The following is a 15676-nucleotide window of genomic DNA, read 5'->3' as shown; positions in this document are numbered from 1 at the left end:
GGATGAGGCGGAAGGATCACCAGAACCCAGCAGGTCGAGGCTGCGGTGGCCGGGAGCGGCCACTGCACTCCAGTCTGGGCGACAGGGTGAGACTCCAACTCAAAAAAAAGAAAAAAAAAAGGAGAGAGTTATCACTGCTGGGTGCTACTGAATACTCGAGTAAGATAAGGACAGACACTCAGCGGTCCAGTGTTGACTTTGATGAGAACAGTTTCCGTGAAATCATGGATGTCTCTGGCATCTTCGCCTGTGTCTCCCCTTTTGCTGTCCAACTCCATGCCTCGCCATTGCTTGTTTGGATTTTTACAACAGCTTCCTCAGGCCTGAGAAGACCAGTGTCATATTACGAAGGAATTTCCATGCCAAGCTGAGCAAATGATAATACTTTAGTCAGCAGTAGGGAGCCAAGGAACAACTTGAACCAAGGAACAACTGGATCACAGCTTCCCTTTACAGAGGTTAACCTAGCAGAAGCGCAGGGTGGAATGCAGGCTGTGGAGTCTGGAAGAGTCTCTCCCAGTTCTTTGTTGTTGTGTGACCAGCACCTATTTCTCTTCTAGCAGTGGTACTAGGACCCCAGTTGACCTCTGGGGAACACCCTTCCCTCCTCTCTAATGGAAGACATATGACCCAGGCCTGTTCACTCAGTCACAGTGATTGGACATATGACCCAATCCTGACCAATCAAAGACAGTCTTCCAAGACCGATTCTTGGGAAAGAAGCAGTCTCTTGCTCTGAGTACCTGGATCCAGCTGTGCCTGAAGCAAATAGACTTTTTATTTAGATAAGTCAGTGTATCCCCTCTGTTGCCCATTTGAGTAGGATTTCTGTCACTTGCATCTTTTTTTTTGGAAAGCAGGCTTTATTGAGAGGACAGAAAAGCTCTCACAGTGGGAGGGGATCCAAGGGGTTGCCCATCACTTGCATCTTAAGGGGATCCCTGCATAATATGGAAACCAAGACATGTGAGGAATCAGCGCCCTGGGTATGGATGACGAGAGCCAAGGCTGGCCCTGGAGAGCTCTTCCTGGGAGAATTGCAAGGCTTCTTAAGATGAGGTGAGTATGGAAAGCCAATCTGTTCATTCGTTTATGCAGCAAATGTTTGTGGATAGCCTTCTCTGTGCCAGGCTCTGTTCTGGACCCTGAGCATACAACAGTGAGCAAAATGGACAAAAAACCCTTATTTATGTTGAGCATTGGTCTAGAGGTTCAGGAAACATCCTCTGTTTTGTTATTGCGATGATCATCATTACCATCATCATCATCCCCATTTACAGATGGAAAAACTGAGCCCAAGAGGTGAAGTCCCACAGCCAGTGAGGACCAAGTGGTGCTCTGACTTCAACTCTTTATAATTTCCAAATTGATGCCAGGCGTGGTGGGTCACGCCTGTAATCCCAGTGCTTTGGGAGGCTGAGGTGGAAGGATTGCTTGAGCCCAGGAGTTTGAGATCAGACTGGGCAACAGAGCGAGACCTCTTCTGACAAAAAAAAAAAAAAAAAAAAAGAATTAGCCAGGTGTGGTGGCACGCATCTCTAGTCCCAGCTACAGAGGCTGAGATGGAAGGATCACTTGAGCCCAGGAGGTAGAATCTGCGGTGAGCCATGATGGCGCCACTGTACTCCAGCCTGGACGACAGAGTAAGACCCGACTAAAAAAAAAAAAAAAGAAAAAAAAAAAAAGCCAACGAAATCAGCTCTGTCCAGCACACCAGTCTGGAGAGAGAGAACACACCCACGTGGAGATGACTTCACGCTGCAGAAGGAAATCTGCAAATTGATTGAAAGGAGTAGAACAGGAATTTTCTACATAAAGGTGGCAGGAACACACTGCAAGACAGAAATGGGATCAGAAGAGGGTGAGATTTGATTAGCAAATCGTCGTGGTTTTAGAGCTGCTTTTAGAGCTGGTCGCTGAGACGGGGTGAATCAGGAAGGCTTTCTGAAAGAAAGGGTGTTTGTGGCAGGGTGATAAAGAAGGGAAAGGTAGTAGTGGAAGAGCGTGTGAGTCTGTGGCCACCTCCATCACTCCATGTACCACATCCCCAGTCGGAAGCTAAGTCCATCTTTTTCTTTCTTTTTTACTGTGGGATGCTGACGAGTGTGGGGCAAGTCCTGGTGAGCATGACTTGGCAGCTTTTGTTGTTGCTGCCGAAATCATTAGCCCCCTGCCAACGGCACCCAGACCTTGCAGGTCTGCGAGCCAGAGATACACGCACAATGATGCATTAAAAAATGCTCCAGCAGGCGCTGTGACTCATACACATTTCTGTTGGGACAAATAAAAATGCTGGGAGTGAAAGATGGATTAGTCACTGGAACAGTTTGCTTTGAGAACTGAGCCCCCCACGGTTGCCCTTTTTCTCATTAGCTTCTGAAATTTGGAAGCCAGATCCCTAAATTGGGGCCCACCAGGGATGTGGGATAAAGCCTGGTTGGGCAGGTGGGAGGTTAGTGGGGGAGAGAATGGTCTCAGCGGAGTCGCTGAAGGACAAAGAATGATGGATTCCCCTGTTGCATGTAGTTCTGTTGCACAGTTGTTTACAGATGGTTGCTGTTCTGGTTTGGCTTTGCCTGGGTTGTTCGTTGATTCCACCTCTAAATTACAGCCATTCAAACACTCATTCATTTAATTATTCAATCAGTCTATTGCAGGCAAGGGGATGTGTTAGGCTGTATGTGGGACCTCTCTCTGTAGATGAGAAAAAGTTTGCCAGGGAGCTCAGATCAGGAAATGTGGCATAAGTGTCTACATAGAGATTTAGAGAGAGGAGATGTCTCTTTTCTCTTTAGCTCGGGGATCAGCAAGTTATGGCCTGTGGGCTGTGGTCTTTATAAATAAAGTTTTATTAGAACACAGCCACACCCTTTCAATTGTATATGGATTTTGGCTGTGTTTTTCACTATAACAGCAGGGTTAAGAAGTTGTGACAGAGGCTGTATGACCTGCAAAGACAAAAATATTTAATATCTGGCCCTTTACAGATGTCTGCCTTCCCTTGGTCTAGTGTCTAAAAAGGGATTTCAATGGTAAATCACAGAACTCACTCTAATTTCTATTAACAGTCATGGGGAGCTCACAGAATCTCAAGGGTGTTCAGAAAGCCAGCCTAGAGGTCATGCCACCAAGAACGACACCCAAACCACTCTGAGGGGTGGCTCCAGCCATGAGCCCCAGGTAGCCCCACTGAGCACGCATGCCCCAGCCAGCAATGCTGACTCTGGGCAGCTGAACAACAGAACCTCTGCTGTCACTGTCCCCAAACCTGGAGGTCTCTGCCTTCGCCTTGGTCAGGTAAACACAGCACGTGCAAACCCCAGGGCACTGGAGCTTGTGTCTGAAGACTTTTGCTCTCGGTGCACGCAGAGAAGTGTATGCGGCGGCCATCATGACGTCGCTTCAAGGACTTTGGGGCAATAGCACTAGGAAATGGATAAGTAGAACTTTTTTTTGTTGGCTAAGGTTAATGTTTGCCATTGTAATAATAATTAAAAAAAAAAAAAAGAAACCCTAAAGTATACGAAGGCCCAAACGCAATGGGAGTTTTATTGTTCCCCAAACAGTCCGAGGGGACTGTTAGTGATGGGTAGTCTGGCTCCCTTCCACGCAGGCGTTGAGACCCAGACTGCCAAGGTCGCCCTGGGGGGCCTCATCCCAATCAGCTACACGGGAAAGGAGCGAGGGGGAGCACGTGAGGGGGAGTGGGGGAGGCTTCGTGGGCCGGGACCACAGGCGACGCACACCTCACCCAAGCACATCCATGGTCCAGACCGCCACGGGGGAAAGGGGGGGGCTCCGCCCACCCGCAAGGGCGCCTGGGAAATGGAGTCCGCAGCCCCTCCCAGGCGGCGCATGCGCAGAGTGGAGCTGAGCCTCGCGTGCTGTGTGGGCAAAAAGCGATGGTCTCGAAAACACGATGCTGAGTGGGGAAGGTAACGCAGTGTGGGATACATAACTACGTGCCGTTTGTGTAAAAACTGGAAAACACACCTACAACAACATTCTTTGTCTCTTTATGTGTTTTTCACCATGTCTATTTGAATGCACATATATCCAAACAAATGTATGGCAGATGGGCAGAAAGAACATGGTTTAAATATATCCGAGTGGGTGTCTGTGGGGGAGGGAGATCGGAGGCGTCGGAGATGTGTGATGAAGGCAAAAGCAAGCAGTGAAAATAAAACAGCCGAGGCCATTCTCAGATGCTGCCAGCGGTGTGCCTTGGCCCCGGGGGTGTAATCCACTGGAGGTGTGTGTCTGAGGTCCAAATTAAAAGAGGGGGGAAGCAGAGTAGGACGGCATCAAAGTCATATACATCCATGGTAGAAAATGTGGGGAATGGGTCGGTCATGGTGGCTTATGCTTGTAATCCCAACATTTTGGGAGGCCGAGGTGAGAGGACTGCTTGAACCCCATAGTTTGAGACCAGCCTGGGCAACAAAGCGAGTTCTCGTCTCCACAAAAATAAAAGAATTATCTGGGTTGTGGTGGCACCTGCCGGTAGTCCCCGCTACTTGGGAGGCTGAGGCGGAAGGATTGCTTGAGCCCAGGAGTTCAAGGTTGCAGTGAGCAACGATCATGCCACTGCACTCCAGCTTGGGCAACAGAGTGAGACTCTGACTAAAAAAAAAAAAAAAAAAAAAAAAAGAAAAGAAATGTAAAAAAAAAAGTATTAAGGGGAAAATAAATATCCATAATCCCACTCCCCAGATGTAACTGCTCCTATTTTGAAATATATTTTATTGCTGTCTTTTATGTCTGCATGTGTAGTATATATTGACAACAATGGGGTCACAGTCTGCACATGATTTATTTATGTATTGGAGGTATATATCCAATTATTTTCCTGTTTATTACATATAACATCTATTCTGCCCCCTTTCCTCACCATCTGCCTAAGTACCATGAGCGTTTTTCACATTCCACTAAATATTCTTTGGCAGCAGACTTTTCAATGGCTAAATAATTTTTCCAAATGGTGGATATATCATAATATATTTGACTATTTACCCATCCATGAGAATGTAGGTTCTTTCAAACATAGGCTGTTATAAACAATGCTGCAATGAACATCTTCGTGCGTCCAAGTTTGAGTGTATGATTATTTCTATGATTCAGATGACCAGAAGGGGAATGACTTGGCCCAGGGTATGAATGTAGCTATATACACGTATATTTATTTATTTATTTTTTTGAGTTGGAGTCTCACTCTGTTGCCCAGACTGGAGTGCAGTGGCTGCTCCCAGCCACCGCAGCCTCGACCTGCTGGGCCCCGGCGATCCTTCCGCCTCAGCCTTCCAAGTAGCTGGAGCTACAGGCATGCGCTACCACGCCCGGCTAATTTTTGATTTATTGTAGAGATGAGGTCTCGCCAACTTGCCCAGGTGGGTCTCGAACCCACGGGCTCAGGCAATCCACTCATCTCAGCCTCCCAAAGGCACGGGATTACAGGTTGAGCCACCGAGCCTGGCTAATGTATATTTATTTTTAAAACTTTAGATGCATTTTGAAATTGAGAAACACAGCCCACATAGAGGAAAGTGCACAAGATATAAATGTGACACGTAACAAATATTACAAAGTCAATCCTTGTGAAATCACCACGTGAGTTAAGAAGTAGCACATTGCGGCTGGGTGCAGTGCCTCATGCCTGTAATTCCAGCACTTTGGGAGGCCGAGGTGGGAAGCTCTCTTGAGGCCAGCAGTCTGAGAAGAGCCTGACCATCGTAAGCAAGACTCCATCTCTACTAAAATAATAACTTTTTTAAAAAGAAAGAAATAGTACATTGCCAGCCCCTGAAAACCCCTGTGTGGCTCATTCAAATCCCAGACCCCACCTGACCCAAGAGAAAACTGCTGTCTTGGTTTGTGTGGTGAAGGCTCCCCTCTGATCTTTATTGTTTTTAAATTTTTATTTATTTACTTTTGAGTCAGAGTCTCACTCCATCACTCAGACTGGAGTGCAGTGGCACTGCCACAGCTCACTGTAGCCTCGACCTCCTAAGCTCAGGTGATCCTCCTGCTTCAACCTCCCAAGCACCTGAGACTATAGGCACAAGCCACCATGCCCAGCTCATTTTTTTTTTGTGTGATAGAGATGAGGCCTTGCTATGTTGCCCAGGCTGGTCTTGAACTCCTGGCCTCAAGTGATCCTCCCACCTCGCCTCCCAAAGTGCTGGGATTGCAGGCGTGAACTACCGCGCCCTGTCCCCTCTGTTCTTTATAGTTTGACCATGCTAGCATGCACCTCTAGGCTCTGTGGTTCAGTATGGCTTGCTTTTGAGCTCTGTATAAATGCAATCACACATGATGTGCTTTTTGGGATCGGGCTTCGTTGGCTCCACATCATGTTTCTAAAATTCATCCGCGTTGTCGGTGGAGCTGTGTGGAGTTCTTTCTCTGCCACCACTTCTCTTTTGTTTTCTCCGAATCTGTGTAGGTTTTTCCCTCTACTTCGGTTTCACATTCTGAGAAGCTAAAGTTAGTTGGTGGGGGAAGGAACTCCTTTGCATTTTTCCCAGCACTTTGGGGTTTGTAAAGTCTCTCATGTCTTTACCCTCCTCGGAGAGTTGGCAGAGCAGGGTTCTTAGTGCCCCCATTTAACAGATGAGGAAACTGAGGTTCAGGGCTCTGGAGGAAATGCCAGAGCCAGGACTGAGAACTTTGCCCTCTGTTTCACAAGAGGACACAAGGTCACAGGAGAATCCATCGCTGTGACCAGTCTTCTATTTTTTTTTTTTTTAAGTAGGATTTATTGCTAGGACAGAAAAGCGCCCATAGTGGGAGGGGATCTGAAAGAGATTGCCCCAGTCTTCTTAAAGAGCCAGGGAACCTCAAGGGACAACTGTAGATGGGCTCCCTCTCATGCCTGTTCTGGCGTTCACCCACTGGCTGCCCCAGCTCTGGGTGCTGGTGTGTCCCAGGGCTCCGTCCTTGGCCTCTTCTCCAGCCACATGCCCACTCCCAAGGATTTAACTGTCCCTTGTGTCCTGACAATGAAGCTCTGGGATTGTGTGCAGGACGGTCCACTCACCATCTCCACTAGGGTATTTCATTGGGCGTTGAACACGGCCAAAACCAGATGCTCTGTCTTCTCCATCAAACCTGCCACTCACAGTTGTCTTCACCCTGGTTAACACCAGTCCCATCCTTCCAGTCATTGAGGCCAAAAACTTTGGTATCATGTCGAACTCCATCTTCCAGTCCCAGTTCTGTTGCAGATCCTCCTGGCTCTTGTCTTCAGAGCATATCCGGAATCGACTGTTTCTCCCCATCTCCCCTGGCCCATGCCATCAGCGTCTCTTATTTGGACTAGTGCAGTATCCTCCCCCGGGTCTTACTGCTTCTGACCACACATCCCTGTTAGTCTATTTCCATAAAGCTGTCAAAAGGATCCTGTTAGAATGCAAGTCAGAATGTAAGTCAGGTTCTCTGTAAAGAAACTTCCATGGCTCCCACTTCATCCAGAGAAAGACCTAGAGTTCTTCAGTCACCCTGAACCCTTGCCCTAACCCTAACTCTAACCCTGACCCTGACCCTGACCCTGACCCTAGCCGTACTGCCCTTCCCCTTTGCTCTTCCTTGTACAAGCAGGCACACTCACTCCTACCTCCAAGCCCTTGCACTTGTTGTTCCTGCTTCCTGGAGCACAGGCAGGGCCTGCTCTCTTACTTCTTTCAGTGTTTTGCTAAAATGTCACCTTCTCAGCCAGGCCTGCACCCACTCCCTTGGGGATGTGCCAGCCCTAGCAGTCCCTGTTATCCAGCCTGCTTTATTTTTCTCCATATCCCTTCCACGATCTGGCAGACTTTGTGTTCAACTTATCGGGGTCTTTTTTGTTTGTTTGAGACTGGGTCTCACTTTGTCACCCAGGCTGGAGTGCAGTGGCACAATCTCCTGGGCTCAAGTGATCCTCCCGCCTCAACTTCCCAAGTAACTGGGACTACAGACATGTGCCACCATGACTGGCTAATTTTTAATATTTTATTTGTAGAGACGAAGTCCTATTATGCTGCCCAGGCTGGTCTTGAACTCGTGGGCCCAAGCGATCCTCCTGTATTGGTCTCCCAAAGTGCTGGGATTCCAGGTATGAGCCACCACGCCCGGCTCCCATACCTGTCTTAGATTGTTTATGCCTGAACATGATGTGACAAAGAAATAAATGTCTCTTTTTATTTATATTTATTTATTTGAGTTGGAATCTCACTCCGTTACCCAGGCTGGAGTGCAGTGGCATGTTCATGGCCACTCCTACGTTGACCTGCTGGGCTCAGGCGATCCTTCCACTTCAGCCTTCCAAGTAACTGGAACTAGGCATGCGCTACCACACCTGGCTTATTTTTTATTTATTGTAGAGACGAGGTCTTGCCAAGTTGCCTGGACTAGTCTCAAACCCGTCGGCTCAGGCAATCCACTTGCCTTGGCCTCCCAAAGTGCTGGGATTACAGGCTGAGCCACCGAGCCCAGCCCATTTTTTGTTTTATTTTTTTGAGTCAGAGTTTCACTCTGTCGCCCAGGCTGAAGTGCAGGGGCATACTCACGGCCACCACAGCCTCAACCTGCTGGGCTCAAGCTATCCTTCTGCCTTAGTCCCCCAAGTAGCTGGAACCACAGGTGTGTGCCACCACATCAGGCTAATTTTTTTATTTACCGTAGAGATGAGGTTTTGCCAAGTTGCCCAGGCTGGTAAATGTCTCTTTTAAAAAATCCATTAGGATGTGGGTCTTGTCACACCAGCTAACCTATGTCCCAAGTGACATAGTGACCCTGCTTGGATTCCCCTTTGGGCCTGTTTCCTCATCTCTAAACAGGGTTGACAATAATAATAAACTAACATGAAGGTTAGGTAGGAGAACTTGACGTCATATCCCAATACAGTCTCACCTCATACCTTGCGAGCGCCCAAAAGATGGCAACGGTTGTTATTAGAACGTTCCGCCTCTCAACAGAGTCTCCACAGACAGAATGTGCCTGGAAATTTGAAGGCAGGCTGCAGCCTAAGTGACATTGGCTGGGGTGTGACTGTTTGTGCTTCTGCTGGTGAAAGAGGAAACCGGCAGCTTTCAGTAAAAGTTACCACTGGGGTTGCCAGGTGTCTGGATTTGGACTGGGAAGCTCTATTTTTGAGCTTTAAATCCAGGAAACAAACTGGAAAAAAAAAATAAAGAAAAGAAACCAGACATATAAATGTGTGTCCTGTATGTCTGTTGAAACCATCTAGCATTCCTGGCTGCAAAATTTCAAGATATTCATCCAGGTTGATCTCTGGTCTTGAATAATTTGCAGAATTCACCTTCTATGCACCAATCTCCTTCTGAACACTTTTCTTAACTTTTACCCCCAATCCAGCCTTCATGTTATCAACACTTAGGTCTTTGCTCCATTGTGAAAGTGAGAGGGTAGAGACTAGCACTCCTCTGGGGTATTTACCCTTTTTTTTTTTGAGTTGGGGTCTCACTCTGTCTCCCAGGCAGGAGTGCAGTGGCACGATCATGGCCCCTGGAGCCTCAACTTGCTGGGTTCAGGTGATCCTTCTGCCTCAGTCTTTCAGGTAGCTGGAACCACAGGTACGTAACATCACACCTAGTTAATTTTTTGATTTATTGTAAAGGCGAGGTCTTGCCAAGTGGCCCAGGCTGGTCTCAAGCCCCTGGGCTCAGGCAATCCTCTCACCTCTACCTCCCAAAGTGCTGGGATTACAGGTGTGAGTCATTATGCCTGGCCAATATCTGCCTTTTTTTTTTTTTTGAGTCGGAGTCTCACTCTGTTACCCAGACTGGAGTGCACTGGCACGCTCACGGCCACTGCAGCCTTGAACTGCTGGGCTCAGGCAATCCTTCCACCTCAGTTTTCCAAGTAGTTGGAACTACAGGTGCATGCTACCATGTCCGGCTTATTTTTTGATTTATTGTGGAGACGAGGGCTCACCAAATTGCCCAGGCTGGTCTCGAACCTCTGAGCTCAGGCAATCCTCTTGCCTCTGCCTCCCAAAGTGCTGGGATCATAGGCTTGAGCCACTGCGCCCAGCCAGTTCAAAGAGAAGAAGCAAGAGCACAATGTTTATTTGAAAGATAGGGTGACCATTGGGTCCAAACCAGGATGTTACTAATACATTTTATTATATTTTTATCAAGAAGTCCAGAAGCAAAGAGTTTCCATGGTTGGTTAATTCAAGAGCTCAGTGACATCAAAGATCTGGATTCTTTCCATCTGTCTTTTTTTGTTGAGTTGGGGATCCCACTCTGTCGCCCAGACTGAAGTGCAGTGGCATGATTATGGCTCACCACAGCCTCGAACTCCTGGGCTCAAGCAAGCCTCCCTTCTCAGCCTCCTGGGTAGCTGGGACTAGAGGTGTATGCCCTCATGCCTGACATAGTTTTTGCTTTTTTTTGTAGAGACATGGTCTCCTTATGTTGCCCAGGCTGGTCTCAAACTCCTAGGCTCAGGCAATCCTCTTCCCTCAGCTGCCCAAAGTGCTGGGATTACAAGTATAAGTCACCACACTCATCTGTCATTTTGCATTTTCGGTTGGTCACCAATGTCCTTCCTCATGGTCTCAAGTTGGCTGCCCCATCTCTGGGCACCACAGCCCCACCCAGTTACAACAGCTAACACCCAACCGAGGGTCAGGCAGCATTTAAGCACTCTGGATCTATTAAGTATTTCAATCCGCACAACAATCCTGTGAGACAGGAATTCTTACTGGTCCATTTTACAGATGGGAACATTGAAGCCCAGGGAGGTGACAAATAGTCACACTAAGTCGCTAAATTAGGAAGTGATAGGACTGGGATTTGAACCCAGGTAGTGTCTAAAGCTACAACAGTAGCCAAAGCCTGGAAAAGAAGGTATTGCATGTCAGCAGCAGAGTGGGACCGGCAGTGAGGGTCAGAGGCATTTCCCTCTCTGGTCCCTCAGGTGGTGTTTCTGGCATTTTCTGGCAAGAATATGACTTGGCAAAGCTCTGGAGCCCAGACTTCACCTGATCTCTATTATGCTTGAGTCAGACCTTGAACCGGAGCCCTCTTGAGCATCTGCATTCAGCAGCAAGGCTTCCTTTGGAGAAGTTTCGACCCCGGGCAACCAGGGTGGCTCAGCTGAGGCTCTCAGGAAGAGAATTAGTGTCCAGCATTGGGTTTCGCTGTCTGTCTGTTCTGTCCAATTCCAATGGCAGGAGGCCTCTCTCCTCTTCTCAGAAAGCTGCTTCAGGTGCCCTAAATGGGGAACAGAACTCATTTGCATTTAGGAATTGATGGCTCTTGGGGCAGCCCAGTAACTCACTTCTCAGCTGGCTCATTCAACTTGAGGTGGGGGAAAAATTACCTCTTGTTTTTCCTCGCTTTATCTTAATTGGTTGTCCTTCTAAACGGAGCTTGAGCTCTTAGCCAGCATGGTGGCTCATGCCTGTAATCCTAGCACTTTGGGAGGCCAAGGCCGGAGAACTGCTTGAGCCCGAGTTTAAGACCAGCCTGGGCAACATAGCATGACTTTGTCTTTACCAAAAAAAAAAAAAAAGCCACGCATGGTAGCATGTGCCTGTAGTCCTGAGTGGACAGGGCAGGAAGATCACCTGAGTCCAGGGAGTCGAGGCTGTGGTGAGCTGTGCTCATGCCACTGCATTCCAGCCTGGACAACAGAGTGAGATCCCACGACTCAAAATAAATAAATAAACAGAGCTCGAACAGGGACCTTCAAATCCTCAGCCTGCAGAACCTGATAGAATCTTGTCAGGGAATAAGAAACTGATGTTTCTCTCTTTCTTTTTTTTTTTTTTGAGTTGGAGTCTCATTCCGCCACCCAGGATGGAGTGCAATGCCATGCTCACTGCCACCCCAGTGTTGACCTGCTGGGCTCAGGCGATCCTTTGGTCTCAGCCCTCCAAGTAGTCGGAACTACAGGCACGTGCTACCATGCCCGGCTAATTTTTTGATCTATTGTAGAGATGGGGTCTTGCCAAGTTGCCCAGGCTGTTCTCCAACCTGTGGGCTCAGGCAATCCTCTCACCTTGGCCTCCCAAAGTGCTGGAATGACAGGCTGGAACCACCGCGCCTGGCCAAGAAACTGATGTTTCTAAGCAGTGGAATCTTCTCCCCCGCAGTCGGGAAACTTATACAACAGAAACAACACGGTATTTCCCACTATTTGCGAACCACATGGCAACGGAAACTCTAAAATTGTCCCTGCAGAAGAGAATCTCCCTATCATCATCACTCCTTTTTCCTCCCCCTGAACCGAAAGGTCTTTTTTCTTCCTCCTCCCTGTTCTTTGGTGAATGTTACCCAGTCTGTTGTGAATACTTTTAGGCCTTGCCCTACATCCATGGGACCTAAAAGCTCCCCACTAGCTGCTCTGGGGGGAATGGATAGGGGTGATGGGGAAGAAGGGAGGGAGAGCAGGGTTGTCCTGGGGACAGTTTGTAATGCTTAGTCATGTTTGGTTCAGGGAGTCAGGCTGTGCCAGGATGAGCTGGGAGGCAGCCAGGCCCTGGATGAGGGAGTCCCCACCATCCTGCCAAAGCTGAGCACCCCTGTCTGAGTCACGAGACCTGGGGCAGGTGGGCCTGAGACAGAGTCCTGAAGGTGCCACCAACCAATTTGGTTTCCCAGGCCCGTCCCTTGCGGGCCTTAGAGAAGCGGAAAAGATCCTGTTTGTTTGTTCATCGTCCTCCTCCCCTGCTCTGGACTGGAGACACCAGGAGGGCAGGAACCCTGTCTGCTGTGTTCATGGCTCTATCCTGGCCTGGAACTTAGTAGACTCTCAGGATCTCCTTGTTGAGTGAGGAAAGGGACTTGCCGTCTGTTGGATTCATTGTCTGGCCCCCGGCTGGGGGCCTGAGTGTGGCTGATTTGCTCACTGGCTGTGGCCACAGCACCCCACACACTGCCCAGCACCCAGTAGGTGCTCGGAGCGGACACTTTGGACAACAGAACCCCAGGTTGTCCAGTTGGCCACATTCCTGGGACTGAAGAAGGGCTGTCCTGAGTGGACAGTGGCAATCCTTGCGTTTGGTCAGGGACTACTCAAGGGCAGCTTTCTGACCCAGGTCTGATCTGCCTGTGTTTGACCTCCCCCCAAAAGAAAAAGGCACAGAGGAGAGAGAGTCTTTGTCCTTTTCTTTCCTGTTTTGGGGTTGTGTGAGGAGATGATGTTGTCATTTCACCAGCGTCTTGTGATGCTGAGGCCCCAAACCTTGGGAGAAAAAGTCACCATACTGAAGACAGCAGGTGGGCCAAAGGTGTCATGATTCTTGTCATCACGGAGTCCTTCAGTAGCCTCGGGTAGCAGCCTCCTCTGGTTGTCTTGCTAAACAGGTAACCTCTGGATGTCTTGCTAAACAGGTACTTTTTTTTTTTTGAGTTAGAGTCTCATTCTGTCACCCAGGCTGGAGTGCCTCCTTATGCCTTAAGCCATCAGACCCCATTGTCCTCCTCCTTACAGCCAAACACATCCTGATGGACTCAGCACTTTATGAGTGGGATAAATGAGAGCCTTCATTTACCGAGCACGTACTATGTGCTCTAAGCACTTCCATGTATTCATTCGGGAATCTTGCAACAACCCAGGACATAGGTAGTATCCTTAGTTCACAGAGAGTGGACACGAGGCACAGAGAGCTTAAGTACCTTACTAAAAGTTACATCATCTGGCTGGGGGCAGAGGCTCACACCTGTCATCCCAGCACTTTGGGAGGCCGAGGAGAGAGGATCACTTGAGCCCAGGAGTTTGAGACCAGCCCAGGCAACACAGTGAGACCTCATCTCTTTGAAAGACAAAAATGTAGTTGGGCATGGTGGTGCACACCTGTAGTCCCTACTACTCAGGAGGCTGAGGTGGGAGGATCGCCTAAGTCCAGGAGGTCAAGGCTGTGGTGAGCCGTGACTGTGCCCTGCACTCCTGTCTGGGCGACAGAATGAAACCCTGACTCAAAAAAATTTTTTTTTCCAACATCTCCAGTGCCATCATTATCATGGGGGATACAGATGGAAGGGCAGAAACACCCTGTGGAATCTGAGGGAGTATCAGAGGGTCTGAGACTCGGGGGTGCGCCAGGGATGGGCTCCATCTACAAATGTGGTATGTCTTTCAGGTTGGGTGGGCCAATGCGTCGGTGAGGTGTGGGGTTTGTGTGTGAACTTGAAGTTGCCCTTCCTTAGTTAAGGGCTGAGAAGGGCACGAACATCTGTTGAGCGCCTACTGTGTGCCAGCTATCCGTGTCAGATACTTTATATCAGTGGCTCTCAACTGGGTGTGATTCTGTGTCCCAGGGGACATCTGGCCATGCTGGGAGACATTTTGGGTTCTCAAGACTGGGGCGGGTGTCCAGTGGGGAGAGGACGCTGCTCAGGGTCCTACAATGCACAGGACGGCTCCCCCAACAAAGAATCACCTCACCCCAAACGTCAACAGCCCCGAAGCGGAGAAACTCACTACAGATACTTTACTCCATAAAGACTCCCATTATACAGATAGACAACTGAGGCTCAGAGAGGTGAAGTGTCTTGGCCAAGGTCTCCCAGGCAGTTAGATTTGAAGATGGCAGACACATGCAAGCCTGCTTCATTCCATGGCCCACTCGACTCTCCCCTGTGGTAGATCAATTAATTGAAAGATGAGGCAACTGAGGCTCAGAGAGGTGTTGTGACTCGTCTAAGGTCACACAGCAGAGTCACTCTGGAGACCTTTACTGTTTTGTTAGAAACTAGGGAACAAAAAGTCAGTCACCTTTTGGACACAACTGACTCCACTCCCCAAACCTGCCAGGCTCACCTATCTTAGATGCAGACGAGCATCACTGAACCCCCTGAAGGCCCAGATCAAATGCCACCTTGCCCCTGATCCCAGAGAAACAGAGGTCTAGGAGGGCAGACGCCACTGTTCCCTCCCCGTGTCCTTGGGCACTTGCAGTATGTACCTGGAGGCCAAGGGGGGACCCATCCTAGGTATCCAGAGCAGGGATGAAGCGGTAGCCTCCTGCCCAAAAGATGGCTGTAGTCTGCAGGGGCACCATACATGAAGCAGCCAGTCCCCTGCAGACAATGCAGTCTCTGGCTGGGTCCTGGGGTGGGTTAGGGATTGCATGGGCGGGGATTTAGAGAGCAGGGGCCAGGCCTAGAGGTCAGTTTACATATGCACTATTCATAGCTAAGGACATAACAGACAACTTACGAGGGGCTGGGTACTGTTCCAGACACTTCCCATGGATTAATGGATTAACACACAACCCTGTGCAGGACCCTATGAGCTGGGTACCACTATTATTCCCATTGTTTTGATGAAAACACTGAGGATCCTGAAGCAAGGAGACCAGCCCAAGGTGGTCCAGCTAGCGAGCCAAGGAGCAGGAATTTGAACCTGAGTGGCTGACTCTAGGCCCCCCGAGCTCCCGCTCTGCACCCTCCAGTAGGGCAGGTGAGGACATTTGTCAAGCGGTTTGATGATGACCAAGGTCACACAGAGCAGCCGGGACCAGAAGCCGGGTTTCCCAAGGCCTTGTCAGGGATGGGGTGGAAGGAAGGGGGACGCGGGCAGGGTATCCACCACTTGATCGATACCTGGAGAGTGGGTGGCAATTTCCTCTGGGAAAGGGCAGGGACAGGGGCAAAGAAGTCCAGAAAGAGAGAAAAGGGAAGGGAAAGAGACAAGCGAGAGGGAGCGCGAACCACGCAGACTCCTT

This window comes from Carlito syrichta, unplaced genomic scaffold (assembly GCF_000164805.1).
Source record: "Carlito syrichta isolate Samal-C Ts95f unplaced genomic scaffold, Tarsius_syrichta-2.0.1 Scaffold314118, whole genome shotgun sequence".
Lineage (NCBI taxonomy): Eukaryota > Metazoa > Chordata > Mammalia > Primates > Tarsiidae > Carlito > Carlito syrichta.
The sequence above is the reverse complement of the archived record's forward strand: the minus strand, read 5'-3'. Positions refer to the sequence as shown.